Raw genomic sequence first — 19,364 nt, 5'->3', positions numbered from 1 at the left:
TTTGTCAGTACTCTGGTTATACTTCCATAGACTGAAGATATGCACGCCATGCTAAGCGGTGATTGTACCAGTAGGTCTTCCCTTTGATGTACTTTGTCCACAGTTTGTTGCCATCTTAGATTAGGTTATATTAGACAAATTTTGTTAATCCCAAGAGGTAATTTAAATACATACATCAGCAGAAGCATACCTAGTCTCACAGGACAAGTAATACAATCAATCAAACAAACAATAAATTTCTAAATAAATAAATGTATATTGTACAGAAATAGCAAAATTGACTTAAATAGTATGAACACTTTGAAGTGCTTTCCTGGAATGAACCTGTAGCTAAAAGTGCTTTAAGAGAGTGCCTCCTGGAGAGGATGGAGGAGATTTTCATGAATGCATCCAGTTTTGCCACCATCCTCTTTTCCAAAACAGCTTCCAGTGTGTCCAGGTTTATCCCTGTGGTGGAGCAGACTTTCCTTATAAGTTTGTTCAGTTTGTGCATCTTTTGAATTCAAGTTGCTTCCCCAGAAGACCACAGTGTAGAATAATACACTGGCTACTATGGACTGGTAAAACATTTCCATCAGGTTGCTGCCTACATCAAAAGACTTGGATCACCTCAGGAAGTACAGTCTATTCTGGCCTTTCATGAACTGTGCCACTGTGTTTTCACACCAGTCCAGTTTGTTGTTTATGTGAATCCCCAGTTACTTTCAGCTCTGCACCAATTCCACAACCAACCTCTCAGTAGTGACTGCTCTCAGAGACCATTTGTCACTCCGGAAGTCCACCACCAACTCTTGTTTTGCTGATGCAAAATGAAACAGTGGGACCATGTATAAAAAGTGTTGTAATTTCTACATGATGTGACTTCTCCAATTTTATCATTCACTAGTAGTTCAGTGCCTAAGACTGCTGTTGTTTATCTTACACTTGCAAACAACCAAGTTAAACAAATAACTACAAAAGACATTTTAAAGTAAGAAAATGATGATTTTTCCAATGTGTTCCTTCAACTTTTATAGGAATGAGGCATGTTTTTTGGGTTTCAATGGATATTGGTATAGCAATTGGGGATGTTAATGATTTCCCATATTCAATTAACTTATATCCATCTTCTTATATAAAATGCTACCATGGCTGTCCATTTGTCTGTCCAGGATTTTAAATCACCTGTAGATTGCAAACCGTTTGAACTGTTGACCTGTAATTTGGTACACATATACTACGTGACCTCTACTGTCCGCTTTTGGGGTGATGATTTTTATTACTCTCTTGGCAGCGGGCAATAGGGTGGCCATGTGGCGCATGCGTACAGGCGCCATTCTCATCCAAACCACCTTTCGCCATCACTTCCCCTACCTCTTCATATCTTAAATCATTCTAGAGGCAGATTAAACACTTAAGTGCCAGCTTAAGTGAAAAATTAAGAAAAACATACTAAGTAATTGCAACACAAAAATGCCGATGGAAGAAGAGAAGTGGGTCGCTAGAGTGGAGAAACCAGCTGCTCATGAAGCAGCAAGCGCATCAACCTCTGAGCAAACGAATGCTAAACGTGCAGAGAAAAAGTATGAAAACTATAAGTCAAGAGTATTCACTGCACGTTATCGTGCAGTACGCCGTTACTGGTTAAGAATATAAAAGAAATAATTATATTGACTATAAATTAATTCAAATTTGCATCAAGACATTTTAGTGCTTTAGTGCACTGCTACATCTACTACAGACTTATAGTATTTTGATACATGTTTTTCGTTTAAATTGACAACAGAAGGCAGTAGTTAAGCTACAGAACAGATTTTTTTACATCCAGAAGCAGACTAAATGCCTTGAGTGAAAATGGAGCATGTTACATGTAACTCTATTTGGCAGCATTTTGAGCAAAAAAGGTGAGAAAACATTGGAAACCTCAAATAAAATGCAAAAACAGCATACGTACAGTGTATTACCACATACAAAATAAGCAGGCCACTTGCAAGATCAGATTGTTAACCTACCATATCAGAACTGTTGGGGCAGTCATAAAACAAAAGAGAGGGTGTGTACAATGGTGCAGCACGACACATTATCTATCAAAATGGCTTTCATTAAATGTGGCAGCTTGTCAATTATTTTGAACCAGGATATCACATTTCATTTGGAGTCACTGTTACAAATTATTTGACTGTTCAGTCACGATCTTGAAATAGCCCATATGTATGCTTATTTCTAACTTAGAATCTTTCTGGACAGCTCTATAGCTGTTTTTTTCTGTAAAATGTCAAAGGGGTATGTCATATGTTTTACTCTTTGTTCTCACAACAAAGCATTTTCTTATTAAGAACAAGCAAATCTATGGCTGAACTTTGTGTAGAATTTCAAAATAACTAAATATACAATACTTACTAACATACTACTTATGATACTAAGTTACTAGCCGACGCCTGCCATAATATACGGCAGTGTAAGAATAGGAACGAAAAACGGTGAGAAAGGAATTCAGAAATCAAGAAGACAGAAATACTTCTTGAAAGACACAGTTGTGAATAGGTGATTTGCTGGAGACGATTTGTGTCAAGAAATAACCCACTTATAGGAACAGGCAGTTGCCAGATCTCAGAATAGAGATGACGTTGTACAAAAACCCGTTGATAGAGAAGATACTGTCGTTCATTTTATAACGAAGGCTTAGGAAACAACCGCCGCAGTATAACGAAAATAGCAAGGAGTGAAACCAATAGCAAGGAGCAAAACCAATACCAATGGTCAAGAGCATAGACATATATAGATAGACGCCGCATTCACTGTGTTGCCCAGTTGACACAATACGTCAGCGTGTCCACCCTATTGGGAGTGGCAAAAGTGCCATTTAAACTAATACAGGTAGACGTGGAAACCGGGTTTTCTGATGAAAAAACAATAACGTTTAAAACAGTATCGTTTACATACAACAGATTTGGCAAATCATTTACATGCAATTATTTATATCCATTTATACACTAATAATGGCAATTATGAAATAATAATAATAAATTATTATTATTATTAAATAATTCCTCCCATATAAGTAACATTTCTCGGACTGCCTTCTTCCATCTCCAAAACATTTCTAGACTTTGTCCTGTTCTTATGCAACACAGTACTGAAGTATTGGTTAATGCCCGAGTCACCTCATGTATAGATTACTGTAATGCATTTCTAACCGGCATCCCACAAAAACGTATCCATCACTTACGACTTATTCAAAATTCTGCTGCCAGGATAATAACCTGCTGTTCTAAATCCACTGAACATATAACACCTACTCTCTCTCTCAACTTCACTGGCTCCCTGTGAAGTTGTGAATAGGTGTTTTGCTGGAGATGACAGTTGCTGGATCCTGGAATAGAAATGACGTTGTACAAAAACCTGTCGACAGAAAAAATACTGTTGTTCATTTTATAACAAAGGCTTAGGAAACAACCACCGCAGTATAGCGAAAAAAGCAAGGTGTATGGGAGGCCGCGGGCAGCGTGGGGAAGGGTTTGGAAAGAGACGAATAGGAACCGAGAAATGCCATGTTGGCTGTGTGTGGGCGGGACCGGTTTTGAAGAGGAGCCGCAGGCAGCATGGGGAAGGGTTTGGAAGAGGATGAATAGGAATTGAGAAATGCCGTGTCGGCTGAGTGTGGGCGGGAACGCTTTTGAAGTGGAAGCAGGATGAAACAGAAGAGAAATATATATAAGAGATGCATAGGTCAAGTTTACTGCACTTTCTAAAAATTAAAAAATGAATGAAACCAGTGAACATTATAGTGAACAGTAATTTGAATTTCCAAGAAGTAAACCAGTATAAACCATCTTTATTTAATGTAACTGTACTTCCATATAAGGTTCACATTAATTAAGCTACATGTCATTGTTTTTGACACAGATTATGTCTTTTACACAAACAGATTTATACAACTTTGGTTGCAAGGTATTTCTAAATACTGTACAAGTACTGTACAAGTACTGTACACGCCTTTGTGGAAATAGTCTATTAGTGCTAAATTTTTTCATTTTGAGAAAAACAAGTTACTGTATCTCACAATCAAGGTGTGATTTCAGTTTTAAAGTCAAAACCAAGTATGAATTCAGTGTCAAGCATAAGTTACTGTCCAAGATGATCTATTCATTTGTTATCATACTGCCTGGGTTTGTTTTTGTTATTTCCTGCTAAATTGTTACTTTGGAATTATTATTAATATTCATGTGTTTTTTATTTATATTCAATTTTGGTTAAAAAATGTTACATTTATTTATTATTTCATACATAGGTATTGTACTGTATATTTAAGTTGTTTGAACTGTGGGTTTAACCCTAAGCAGTGAAGCCATCATGATATCACTTTGATGGGACACCCTCTGCCTTTATATTCAGCTTTAAGAGATGGCTCTCCACAGTTTCTCATTGCAAATTGTGGAGACAACATCTTACCTGTGAATTCTGTATTGATCTTTCAGATTTCTCTGGATTTACTGCAACTGTTTTTGGATTCTGGGTATTGCATAGCAGATTTAGTCTTGTTTGTTTTGGATTGAAATTTTTGACTTTTGCCATTTTTTTTTTCTTCCTTTGCTTATTTAGTAAAATGTTTGAATTTAAAATAACCTACCTTTGTTTTTGTCTTTCAACACAGGAGAGTTTATGGTTTTTCTCTCCCATGAGGAGCATTTGGTGTTTTTGTGACAGTTAAAATTGTTTTTGAACTTTTACAGATAGTGCCCAATTTTGGGCCAGCACAAGCCAAAATGTTTGCTTTTTTGAGTTTAGGGTCTGGTGGCCAGGGATGAGGCCAGTTTCTGAGGCTAACCAGTAAAGTTTTGTTCTCTTTGTCATTTATTCTGAGATTTGCTCACCCATTTTGTGTTGCTGCATCACAACATCAACTATTAAGTAGCTATACAACTTAACACAACATTCTCAAATCAGCTTAATCCAATTCAGGGTTGCAGAGTACAGCCTTGTTCAGGATACCAGTGCACTGGAGGGCCTTATGACACACTCAGATTCTCACAGAGCAAAAACAGAGCTGCCAAATAACCTAACCGCACATTTTTCAGAATATGGGAAATTAACCAGTCTGTTGAAAGGAAAACCCATATAGACACAGGAAGAATGTAAAAACCTCACACAGACAATGACCAGACATGGTATTTGAACCTAGGTTTCTGGATCCATGAGACACTTACAACCACAATGTCAACTTGACTAACAACCTTCATAAACAATATAGACAGTTGATCTTTAGTTGAAATATACATAAAACAATTGAAGTACTGTCATTTAGAGCAGGAGAACACAGAGTTCGCTACAAACTGAGCTCTAATGGAATCATTATCTGAATCTGCCAGAAATCAGGTAGTGCATCAGACCAGTTAGTGTTGGTCAATAACATAGTTAATATGGACAAGTGATCTTGAAAAATTCAGATTAACGCCTCAGGTATAATCACAGTGTTCATACAAAAATCACCACAAGGAAACCCACTTGTGCAAACCTGACAAATGCAAATTCGTAAAAGACTGTTTTATCAAAAAATATTAAATTCTTCTTAATATACTGCACATAAATTACATTTAGTCTTTTAAACCTCTCTCCTGTCTTTTGTTATTTCACATATGCCTTAAAAATATTAATCTGTATTACCTTTGTCTAAGCCTGCAGACTCTAAAATAATTAATAGTAATAAGCAAGATTTTAACACTAACAGTAGTGACTAATGACTTTACTGTCTTTATATAGTTGACAAAGTGCTTCATCCTACAGATGGAATGTAACAGGAGACTGAATGTCACATACACACACAGAAAAACACCCCCCACCATCATACACTGACAGAAGACCACTAGCATTAGAGTTCTGCTATAAAAACACTAATAATTAAAATAAGAAGTAATTTATTTTGCACTTGAAAATGTAAAAACATATTATAATGGCAAATTAGTATTCCATATGCAGATGGCATGCTTTCATGAAAGATATACATGTTTAATGCCTGAATACCAGCTGCTTTAAAATTTAAATAGGATCATAAACTTCCAAAAAAATCTGTATTGCTTTGCTGCTTGAGACCATCAAAGAGCTTAGTATAAGCCTCCCTTCCACCTAGTAGTAGAGGTGGAAATGTAGGGCAGCAGAGAGCAGATCTGCATAGCTAAAAGCTTAATAAACATAAGCTTAAATTTATAAGTGATTAATACAAAAAGCCTGGTTTTTTTCTAATCACTGATGAGTATATGTACATTAAATGAATTCCACTAAAAAGTTCATACTATTTGTACAATTACAATGATGAAGTTTGCTATTGTGAAAGCAGCAATTTTTATAAATAAAGGGCACAGTGAATTTCTAAACTTCAGTCGCATTTGCCTTTTATTTGGTAAATACAATGACAGGACAATAAACCTACAGACAGTAAATCAATCAATTCATATTATTAAAATCATTCAATATACAGTATATTATACAAAAAAATATATATCTTTGTGCCTAAATGCTTGAGCTCACTTTGGAAACATGCACCATGCAGCTCAGTTATACAATCATTATTCTAAAGTAGTGGTACACAATCTCAGTCCTGGAGGTGCACAATGGGTGCAAGTTTTCATTTGAAACAGTTTCATAATTAGAAGCCAGATAATGAAGCTTAATACTGTATTTAATTATATGGCTTCTTGGTGCTTTTACTCTTCCAAGACAAATCTTTATCGCATTGTATACTTTTAATTTTCTGAGAAATGTATCCATACGTTTTGCAGTGTGGGACAGGTTTGTACCTCTTGGTCCTTTCCTTTCCTCTTATTTATGTCATAACATTGTATTAACATGATGCATGTACACAAGTTTAAACAGTAGCATGGTAGCTGTAGAACTGGTGGCACCTTTGTGATTTGCACCTCATTATTAACTGATGGCTGGTTAAGCAAACAGCAAATAATTAAAACCTTAAAGCGGCTGTTTAAATCTAAAATAGGCAACTAAGGTTCAGAATTATAACAAATGAGCTAATTAAAACTATGCTCAAAAACATATTACTTTAGCAGTAAATAAAAGGGTTCTAAGTAATAATTTAGTTAAAGCAAAAACCTGCAGTCACTACAGACCTCCAGGACTGTAGCCGAGTATCCCTGCTCTGAAGTATTATTTTTTTACTGTTGATACGCTGTGACAGCTTTGCATAATTATAAGGTGTTATCATCTTACTTAACAAAATGCTGTTAACAATACTAAAGATTTATCTGGGTTTTTTATAACAAAACGTTTAATGAGTGATAAGGAAAGAGGGGTACAGTTACATCAGATTTTTGTTTTCTATTAAATAAAGTTAAGTCATGCATTTTAATACATGCTTGTTTATGATGGCACTGGACAGTGGTGATTTGTTGCATGGTTGAAAATGCAAGTAAGAATTTCACTATACACTGTATGTACATGTAATACTGCTACTACAACAATCATCATCTTGGGTCATTTAGAGGTATGCTGCTGGAAGTAGTTGAGGACTGCCTGAACAAAGAGATCAATCAAGAGAAATATCTAGTCGCATTACTGAATAACTGTTATTTCTTTAATACAATAAAAACGTCTGACAAAGGAAAACAATTATGCCCCAGAAACATTGTTTATTTGCAATCTAAACACATACAAAATAAGTTGGTAGGTTGACTACTTGCTTTCCCACTTAAATGTTTCCTTCTTCCCTAATGTGACACCCTCCAGTACTTCTAAGATCTTTTCACCATCCTCTTCTCTTAGTTCCAAACCCTCCAGGGCAAAGTTAAATATACGCATTTTATAAAACCACAGGAAATGTGAAGCCTTCCTTCAGTCTCAGTAGCCCACCCACTTGGTGTGCTACCTCATAAAAATCTATATTAAAAATCTAAACAAAGTCTTTTGCTCAAAATCTGTTATTAAATTATATTTGTATTTACTATATTAATTTAATTTTGCTACAATAATTGTACTGTATATATCTTTACCAAAAGAAAGAACTCTGCATTTTATATTATGAACCATACTTTAACACTAATAAGTACAGAGAAGACTAGTGGAAACTAAGATGCCAGACAATTAAAGATGACAACAGAGAGCACATCTTCATAAACACAATGAAGCAAACTGCTGTAAAGGTCTCCTGCAGTCCAATAACAAATGGCTGGATGAGATTCACTGGTTTAAATAGGTTAATAACCCATCTTTTTTCAAGAAATTGTTTAATTTCACATAAAGACTTAGTCACTAGTTTTTGGTGTACTAAATAAAATCAGTAAATATTAAAATTTTTTGCCCATCACATACGCCTTTATACCGAAGTTTGTATTATAATGTTACAGTTGATCAAGTATATGTCTGTTGTGTATATTTTTTTCTTATTTTTTTTTAATATATTGAAGTATGGTATTTACCACTGCTGCCTCATAAATCTAACATCATGAGCTTGAATCCCATACCTTGGATTTAAGCCCATTAAATCTGTTCTCACTTCGTCTGCATTTGCTTTTCTCAAGCTATCTTGGTTTCCTCCCACATACACAAACAGGTATGTGTTAACTTTACCAGCATTCGAAATTGGCTCTATTTGAGTATGGCTGGGATAAAAGTTCTGACTGCCACCCTACAATGACTCAGAATTAAATTAACCAGGTTGAAGCATGGTATGATTATCAATTATACTGGACCACTATGCTATTAATGTAAGCAATGTTGTACATGTAGATGCCTGTTGCTTCTATGTTATTAATCATTGATAATGAGATCTGGTCAGTCCTAAAATGCATCAAATTAGTATTTGGACAAGTTTTAGGATTATTCACCTAGGAAAAGAGATAATTTGTTTAATTTCAGTACAGAATTCTATTCATTCACCTACTTCTTGTAAAATAAAACATGAATAAAACTTTTTAGATAATACATTTTCAACAGGGCGGCACGGTGGCGCAGTGGTAGCGCTGCTGCCTCGCAGTTAGGAGACCCGGGTTCGCTTCCCGGGTCCTCCCTGCATGGAGTTTGCATGTTCTCCCCGTGTCTGCGTGGGTTTCCTCCGGGCGCTCCGGTTTCCTCCCACAATCCAAAGACATGCAGGTTAGGTGGTTTGGCGTTTCTACATTGTCCCTAGTGTGTGCTTGGTGTGTGGGTGTGTTTGTGTGTGTCCTGCGGTGGGTTGGCACCCTGCCCTGGATTGGTTCCTGCCTTGTGCCCTGTGTTGGCTGGGATTGGCTCCAGCAGACCCCCGTGACCCTGTATTCGGATTCAGCGGGTTAGAAAATGGATGGATTTTCAACATCATAATTATTTAATTTATCCCATTTTAACTGACTAATGTGGGGAAGATGCAAAGAACATTGTGGACTGACATTATGTCCTCCTTAAATTTGACTTATGGCGCATTGCTTACTGCAGAAGGCATCCCTCATGTCTTACTTGAATTAAACTTGCAGGTTTCTTCTAAAATTAATACATTTATGTATAATAAGCACTAAATTGCTAAAAAAAAGTCCACATTTTTCCATTTATGAACATGTACCAGAAGTGAAAAAAAATAAAGTACTGTATAAAACATTGGGCTTAAAATCATTTTCTAGAGGTTATGTAAATTGTTGACAATAAGTACAGTAAAGCCAATCTGCAAGATGGACAAATTCACATACAGGTTATGCCAGACAGAAATAGGATAGATATTAATATCCATCCATTCATCCATTTTCTAACCCGCTGAATCCGAATACAGGGTCACGGGGGTCTGCTGGAGCCAATCCCAGCCAACACAGGGCACAAGGCAGGAACCAATCCTGGGCAGGGTGCCAACCCACCACAGTAGATATTAATATGACACCCATTTAAGCAGAAAACTGATACAGGGACCTACAAAACAAAAAGTCAATAAAAGCCCACAATTCTAATGTAATCAATATGAATATAAGCTATGCAACCTGATCCTTGAATTACAGAACAGGTATCTGGATGTATGATTTGTGGCATATAGCTAGGCATGAAAAACGCACAATCCCCAATTGCCTCTAAATAAAATGTGTTCAAAATGTGTCCTTCAGGAAGGACAGCATAATCAGAAAAAACTGTTCCTTTTAGGCAAAAATGAGGGACCAGAGCGAGTTCACTCCTAATAAAACACCATCAACTTTTAATAACAATTCTCAGAACTTCTTTTAACTTAACAGAATAACACAAAGTAACATACCTAATATACTCCTTAAGTATACATAGTATAAATAGTAGTATACAGTATAGTCTTAGCAGCACTCACAGAATTTCAAAAGATCTCTGGACTCAGAATTAATCTGAATAAAAGTGTACTCTTTCCAGTGAATTCTCAAGCATAGAATATTAGATTAGATACCCTACCTTTTATCATTGCAGAACAGTTTAAATACCTCGGGGTAAACATCATAAATAAACATAAAGTTCTTTATCAACAAAATTCCGCCGTCTGCATGGAAAAAATTAAACAAGACTTGCATAGATGGTCAACCCTTCATCTCACACTAGCTGGAAGAATTAACACTGTTAAGATGAATATTCTTCCTAAGCTCCTTTTTTTATTTCAAAACATCTCAATATACATTAATAAATCGTTCTTTAAGCAATTAGATTCAACAATAACCTCATTTATTTAGAATTCTAAACATCCATGCATCAAAAGAGCGAACCTACAAAGACAAAAGGCAGAAGGCGGCATGGCTCTACCTAACTTCCAGTTTTATTACTGGGCAGCAAATATACAGGCGATAAGAACCTGGACACAAATAGAAGAACATATACAGGCTTGGACCGCAATAGAAGTAAAATCCTGCAGTACTTCTTTGTATTCCCTGCTCTGCGCTCCAATAAACACACGTTATCGGCAATATACAAATAACCCAATTGTGCTCCACTCACTTAGAATCTGGAACCAATGTAGAAAGCATTTTAAGACGGAGAAGCTTCTTTCTGTGGCACCTCTGCAAGAGAACCACCTCTTTCAACCTTCACAAACATATGCAGTTTTTAATATCTGGAAAAAATTTGGAATTAACTTGCTTAGAGATCTTTATATAGACAATGTCTTTGCATCCTATGAACAATTACATTCCAAATTTAACATTCCAGCTACAAATTTCTTTCACTATCTTCAAATCAGAAACTTTGTTAAACAGAACCTTCCAGATTTTCCTCATTTTGCAACCTCATCCATGCTGGAAAAAATATTGCTCAATCTCACGGAATTAGACTCCATCTCTACAATATATAAAATCATTTTACAATCCCTCCCTTTCAAAGATCCAAGAGGACACTGGGAAAAGATCTTCAATTAATATATCAGAAAAGGATTGGAAAGTAGCAATGCAGAGAATTCACTCGAGCTCCATATGCGCAAAGCATACAATTATACAACTCAAAATTATATATCGAGCACATCTGTCTCGACTAAAACTCTCCAAAATGTTTCCAGGGCATGATCCAACCTGCGAACGTTGCAACCAAGCTCCAGCCTCACTGGGTCACATGTTCTGGGCCTGCTCCAAATTAACATTATTCTGGACAAAAATTTTTGATTACCTCTCAGACAGCCTTGGACTCACAATCCCTCCTAACCCATTAACAGCTGTGTTTGGGGTTCTTCCAGATGGGTTTAAAGTGGAGAAAGACAAACAAATTGTGATTGCATTCACTACACTGTTGGCACGCAGACTTATTCTGATAAACTGGAAGAACCCAAACTCTCCTCTTTTAAGTCAGTGGGAAACCGATGTGTTATATAATTTGAAATTGGAAAAAATCAAATACTCAGTTAGAGGATCCGTACAGACTTTTTTCAAAACATGGCAGGATCTAATCAGTAATATTTTAAAATAAGCTCATAAAGCATAGAGAATTTATTAATTTAGGTATGTTTATAAGCCTTAAATTTCACGCTGTTTGGTTTGCTCTCTCTCTCAGGGGTGGGGATCCATCTGTTCTTAACTCAATTTTTCTTTTTGTAAAAACTTGATTGCTTTGTATGGATTGTAATAAAATTTATAAAAAAATAAAATAAATAAATAAATAAAAATAAATGGTAGTATATACAGTATTTATAGTAGTAATATAGTATATCTAGTAATATATAGTAGTATATATGTATTACTATTTATTAGTCCCAAAGATTTACAAGTTTCCCACAAGATAGTAAGACTTTCAAATTTCAAATTAAAAACTGTTACAACACAATAAAAAGTAATTGCTTACATGAATGAATGAGGAATAAATGTCAGCAGATACAAGTGCTAAAATGAAATATTAATATAATAATACAGCTCTGCTTAGAGCCCACATTTTGATCTCCAGACAGCCGAGACCTGCAAAGTCAAATTATACAACCATTCAGCCACACCTTCAAGCTGAAAGTGAATTTCCTTGTTATTTGTTGCAGGGGGTTAATTCAATTTGTATTTAATTGAAAAAATGTAAATAAAATGGATTTGGTTTAACCTTCATTTGTTGCTAGTTTTAGCAGGATGTTCAAGTCAAAAACTAGAGTAATTTAAAACCAAATCCTGTAGCCATCCAATGACTGCTTACCCTAAACAATACACTGCAGGACTACAGCAGATACCTGTAGGTGATGTATCCGAGTAGCCAGGGAAATGGACAATGAACATTTAAAAAAAATGTAGCCAAATTTGTGTTTCTTTCATGTTTTATGTACAAGATCATTACAAATGCATTTGTCTGGGGTGACAAAGTTACTAATTCTTTACTGAACTCATCTGGATTAAAGTGATAATTAGGGGCACTTGTTCAAATATTTAACAAAATTTAGGCCAGCTCTGTACAACATAAATAAAGCTAATATTAGACCTTAGCAAGAGAGAGAAGATTACATCATAAGATTATATAATGACCAAAAGAAATTTGTCTTAAAAACACTCCATAAAAAGTTAAATCATTTTTAAGGCCCTGACACTTCACCAAAAAAAAGCTGAAGCCAAATTGTGCTCACACTTACTATATGTAACTGCCGTTCCAAACATTAATATTCAGGATTGGTTAACTCCTCAATTTTTTCAAAGAGCAATGTATAAAATATTTAATGAAGTCACAATGAACCATACAACAATAATGTGGGGTCTGCATACCTCTCTTGCCTCAGCAAAAGTCAGTGTTGTTGACACAAAATAAACTTAGTAAAAATGGTATATCTGGCTAAGAAACATGGGGGACTGCTCACTTACAGGAGGACGACAGCTCCAGCAGACTTTACTAAAATGTACCCAGATTATCATGAAGAGGTCTGGAACAAAGATCACTAGATAGTTCAGTTAAAAGTGAAACTCGGTAGTCAAAATAGGTTCCTTGAAGTCTGGAGAAAGGCTAATACAGCATACCACAGTATGAGAATGATAATAATCAGGAATGGCAGTTATGTGGTGCTTTATTTGATTCATTAAGAACCTGTGTGACTTGACATTGTGAAGGAAACCTAAATTATGTTCTGTCCTTAGGATTCAGCAGGAGAATGTCCAGGAGTCTGTCTATCAGCAGAAGTAGAAGCACTGCTGGGTCATAATAAAATATAATGATTTAAAACACACAAGCAAGTTTACATCAAAGTGTTTTGGAAATATTAACAGCTGAACCTGAAATAAATCCTGTGACACAACATTAACTAAGCAGGTTATTCTTGAAAATCTACAAAACTGCACTGAGCTGAAGCAGAAGTAGGCTAAGAGCCTACTAAGCATTGATCAACATCTACAGAAAATGTCTGGTTGTACATATTACTGCTCAATATATTTCATTAACCAGTCCAGAAGATCATTACTTTTTCACACAAGCATTTGGTTATTGTGTAATTTTATTTTTTCTGGTAAAAAAAAAAAAGTCAAATTCATCTTCATCATTCATATGCTATGACAATACAGCAGCAATGTGAATACTTGCAAAACTCACAATATGAGCCTGATTTGCAATTCACATGACATATTGTTTACTGACACTCTCTTCAATAATTATATAAATATGAAATTAATCTTATTTTTGTTACAGAATAAGTAAGAGCAATTTTGTGTTTTGAGTGAGATAAAAACGAACCAGGAAAATAATAAACAACCATTTTTTCCCACATCTCCAAAGACATGCTGGTGATCCTAACTAATAATTCCTTTAAAACTACATTTCCTCTCTCTCTCGCTGGATTCAGAAAGTAAGTAAATATTCACTTTTCTCACATTTTCTTATGTTGCAGCCTTACTTCAAGCAGCACTCAACACCCCAAAATGACAAACTAAAAACAGGATTTTAGAACTTTTGCAAATTTATTATAGCTGTAATATCACATTTTCACAAGTATTCAGACTCTTTGATGCGACGCTTGAAATTTGGCTTAGGTGCAGCCCATTCCATTAATCTGAAATGTTTCTACACCTTGTTTGAAGTCCATCTGTTGTCGATTCAATTGATTGGACAGAAAGGTGTACACCTGTCTATAGAAGGTCTTGTAGCTGACAACGTGTATCAGACCAAAAATCAAGCCATGAGGTCTAAGGGCTCGTTTATACTTCACACTCAGAACGCATACAGGCACACATCATGGCTGCCACACATTCCCAGCATTCTTTTCAGGCATCCTCTGAGCTGGTCCTCAGAAATGAACGCGACACATGCGCATGTTGCAGTACCAGCAAAAAGTCAGAGGGCGCAGTGTGATAAGAGTAGGACTGTGACATCAGAGTCTCTGTTTACTATCTACATGTGACAGAAAGCTGCTTGAGGATCCTACGAGATCGATGCGCGCGCTTCGATGATTGATAAATGGTTCGATGTGGTGAAGCAAAATGCCGACATACAGATGCATTCGTGGTGCTTTTATATTCAAACGTCGCATATTCCCGATCATAATGACATGATACATTTTAAAAGTCTCATATACCATCTTTTGTGCCATCTTTTTTTATTTCTGGGGCTTCCTCCTGACCCGACAGGAGCGGCAAACAGCAACAGATCACCACACAGAACACATTAAATGTATGATATTCCAACTCTCTGCACGTTTAGAATCCTTAGATTTATACTTGATATCACTTTCATGATGAAATGCATTAAAGTATGTATGTTACATTTTACAGATAAATCGTTAATTTTGTTTAAATAATGAATACTGTTAATAATTACACACATGGGATGACATGATGGCGGAACGGTAGCACTGCTGTCTCGCAGGGAGTCACGTTGCTGGTATTCCCTGCCTGGAGTGTACAGGTTTTCCTGCTGGGTTTCCACAGTGTGCTCCGGTTTCCTTCCAGAGATATGCAGATTTGGTAACACTAAAATAACGCCCGTGTATGTGATGTGAGTGTTTTGTATTCACCTGGCGATGAGCTGATGCCTCATCCAGGGATTGTTTCTGCCTCGTGCTCAATGCTTGCTGGAATGGACATATCCCTGGATTGATGGATTTGATCATTAAACATCCTTTTCAGAGATATTGTGGTAAGGTGTCATCGTAATTTAATGGCTGTTCCAGGCAATTCACAACACGGCGAAGCTGAACCTGTTCTTACTGTGATAATATCTCGCACTGCCATCTGGTGGATTCTTCCAGATTTACGTAAAGTACGTGCGCAAGTATAAACAGTAAAATGCTTGCGTAGCAGGAGCGTCTGCTGGAGCATGCGTCAAGTCATGTGAAGTATAAACCCGGCCTAAGGAACTGTCTTTATATCTTCGAGACAGGATTGTGTCAAGTCACAGATCTGGAAAAGCCTAACTGGAATACTTCATGCAGCACCAAAGGTTTCCAAGAGCAAAGTGGCTTTCATAATTCTTAAAAGAAAAAAAGTCTGGAACAACAATGATTCTTCCCAGAGCTGGCCACCCAGCCAAACTAAGCAATTATGAGAGAAGAGTCCTTTTAAGAGAGGTGACCAAGAATCAGATGGTCACTCTGGCTGAATGCTGGAGAACATGTATGGGGATGCGAGAAACTTGCAGATGGACAACCATTACTAAAACACTCTACCTATCTGGGCCTGATGTCAGAGCTGCCAGACAGAAGCCATTCTTCAGTAAAAGACACATGGAAGCCTGCTTGGAGTTTGCAAAATGCACCAAAAGAACTCTCAGACTGTGAGACACAAAAATCTCTAGTCTGATGAAACCATGATTAGCATTATATCTGGAGGAAATCGGGCACCACTCGATATAGCAACACTTATAGCAACACAACTCTAATAGTGAAGCATGGTGGGGTTGCTTTTCAGTGTTAGGAACTGCGAGACATCCTTGATGAGAACCTGCTCCTGAGGTCCATGGACAACAGACTGGGCTGAAGGTTCACTTTCCAACACTACAATGACCCTAAAAACAAAGCAACTCTGGGAATGCCCTTGAGTTGCCTAGCCACAGCCTGGACTTCAACCCAATCAAACATTTCTGAAAAGACTTGAAAATAGCTATCAACCAATATTCTCCATCCAACCTGACGGAGCTTCAGAGGATCTTCAAAGAACAATATCAGAAAATCCTCAAATCCAAGTGTGTAGTTTGTTGAATAATACAAAAAAAAATACTATGCCACAATCACTGCTAATGGTGCTTAAACTAACTACTGAGTAAAGGGCCTGAATACTTGTGTCAATGTGACATTGTAGTTTTTAATTTTCAGCAAATTTGCAAAAATACCTAAAATTCTGTTTTCACTTTGTCATTCTGGGGTATTGAGTTTTGCCTGATGTGGGGAAAACTCAATTTAAATAATTTTAGAAAAGGGCTACATCATAGTAAATTGTTAAAATAGTGAGAATGTCTGAATAGTTTCAGAATCAACTGTACATTGATAGATAGATAGATAGATAGATAGATAGATAGATAGATAGATAGATAGATAGATAGATAGATAGATAGATAGATAGAAAGGATTTACATTTTGATTTCAGCATAACTGAACAAATCTTAATTACTTTTAGAGTGATAGGTACGAGGACATGATCCACTGGATACAATAATTGAAAAAACAAATCGTTCAGTTCAAATGAAATATGTCACACTCATAAATATTAAATCATTTTGTTGTGTCCCAACAGCGAATGAATTGGACAACGACAATACTATATTATTTCAACGAAGTACAATTTTCCATTCCGTTCCATATAATAAAGAACAGCTTTGCTCAATAAAATATTGTAAAAAAAACAAAAAGTCAAAGCATACTGAAGAACTCAGCACCAGATATGAATTAGCTAACGGGTGATCGACTGGATGCAACGAAAACCTGTGAACACCATAGCGGTCCCGGCGCAGCCCCGAACCACCAATTGCATGTTTTGCAAATGTGTTTGGGCATCAGCTGGAATGATAAAATTATGATAATCGTTAGAATGTACTCGTCTCAATTACAAAATACATTCCTACATTTTTCCAGTTAGCTTACTGTATAGTATGCCAATCTGCTCCCATCTTTTAGATTAGTAATTTGAAAGACAGATAACTGCCAACACACAGTTTATGATGTTCATAGGTACCTTTCATTGATTTCATTGACTAAACTTGATTATTTCCCCCATACTGCCAAAATAGGCGCACTCACTATGAGAAGAAATTCAGTACTGTACGTGCGAATTGGCCAACTGGTGATCTTAATATTCATGACTATCGCTAAATGCTAGTTTTGTATCCGTCGATCACAAATAGCTAAAACGGGTTTTTCGCCGCTTCCGACTAGGTCATCTTACATGCTATTTAGGAGCGTTTTGAAAACTTTCTCGCACCAACAAGGAACTTACTTCATGCTGCTTACCGCTCATTTGACAGCTTTCAACGTTAGGGTGGAACTCAGCAGCCTTCTAATAACACTCGGATCTCCATTTAACTGTATCCAGCTGAACAGATCCATCCACTGAGTGGGAAAGATGTGCGGATCAACGGAAAAACTGGACCTGGGCGCCGTGTCTGCTTCACCTGAGGGGCACGAGGATGAACGGATTCGGTCTCTCAATTCATCACCATGCTATCTTCGATTCCATGTCCTTGTCTCCGCCACTGGGATTAATTAATAGGTGATTTCGCTTTTAATCTCCAAAAGGATGAACTCAGCACCAAGCAATGTTTGTCAAATGGGTTTCTCGATGTTAAAGCATACTCTAGCACTGACATTTAACGGTAGTCAGTCACCAACAAGACATAGCTTGTAAAGATTCAAATCAATACGAGAAAACACGCCCTCTTCCACTTTACCAATATTTTGTAGTACCGTGAAGATGTAGCGAGTCTCAACCACCGTCTAATTCGTAAGCTGTGGCGGGTAACACAAAAAAACTTGCAGTGTAGCAGTTTTCATCGAAATTCTGACGTATTCAAGAGGCGTTACCGAGGCGAGCTCAGGCAGCTAATCCGGGAGACAAAAAAATGTGTAGGGCGGTTCTAGTCCAAAACGTTCGTCCAATTGCCAAGCGTGATAATCGTGCTCAAGGGAGAAGTGGGCATCGGAAACAGCTGGAGCGAGTTTGTAAGCGTCTGAACTGCAAACCGCGAACTTTTCGGGCTTTTATCACCGATAAATTAGGTATTGGAATTTTTCCATAAAGTGTTATTATGTATTTATTATTATTTCATGATATACCATCCAAGTGCTGGAAGTCCGAGTGCCACTTTTTAAGGAAACTGAGTGGTTTTCGTTTAACAGTGGTTTAAGAGATTGCAAGTTATTAGATAGCTCCAATGTTTTCCAGTTTCCATATTTAACCAAAAAAGTCAAACAATATTTTTTGTTGTTTCTCTCAGATGTAACAAATATGCAGATATTTGTTATAAACAGACGTGAAATAGTTATCTATAAACTATCTGGTAAGAATTTTATTATTTATTTTTTATGAGAATGCATTGAGCAGTTTGATAAAATTGTCACCATCCATAGCGCCAAAATTTACATTGATGCATGCTTTTAGAATTATTCAGCATGTAGATTAAGCATATTTTTAATATGATGTGTAATATTTCAAATAACCGGTAATTTGTATAACTTGTTTCAATTTAATGGCAGGGCTAAGCAGAATTGGAGCTGGTCTAGGAAGAAAGGCACTATACAAGAATAAACCAAATTGTTGGCAAAAAAAAAATACAAACATGATATTTCAGTTTTCATACTATCCTCTGAGTGATCTCTGGATGGGACACCATTCCAGCTCAGTACTTGCAGATACACTTGTTGACCAATTCAGAGCCACCAATCTGCTTAACAAGACATCTTTGAATTTTATAAAATGCATATGAACATAGAAATCATATGCAAACATCATATAGTCATATAAACGCAATAAACTGAGGTACAATGAATATCAAGTGATGATGTTCACTGCACTCAACTATATATTTTAATACTGTATTATTATTTT

At 36.4% G+C, this 19,364-nt stretch overlaps 1 protein-coding gene across 1 annotated transcript in view; it reads right to left on the bottom strand.

The window, feature by feature from the left end:
• Positions 1-18,187, bottom strand: part of pdzd2 (PDZ domain containing 2) — a 456,165-nt gene extending 437,978 nt beyond the window's left edge. Inside the window, exon 1 of the mRNA XM_039758492.1 lies at positions 17,771-18,187. The gene's annotated coding sequence lies outside the window, so the exon portion shown is untranslated. The remainder of the gene's footprint in view (positions 1-17,770) is intronic.
• Between the last annotated feature and the right edge of the window lie 1,177 nt (positions 18,188-19,364).

This window comes from Polypterus senegalus, chromosome 7 (genome assembly GCF_016835505.1).
Source record: "Polypterus senegalus isolate Bchr_013 chromosome 7, ASM1683550v1, whole genome shotgun sequence".
Taxonomy (NCBI): Eukaryota; Metazoa; Chordata; class Cladistia; order Polypteriformes; family Polypteridae; genus Polypterus; species Polypterus senegalus.
The sequence above is the reverse complement of the archived record's forward strand: the minus strand, read 5'-3'. Positions and strand labels throughout refer to the sequence as shown.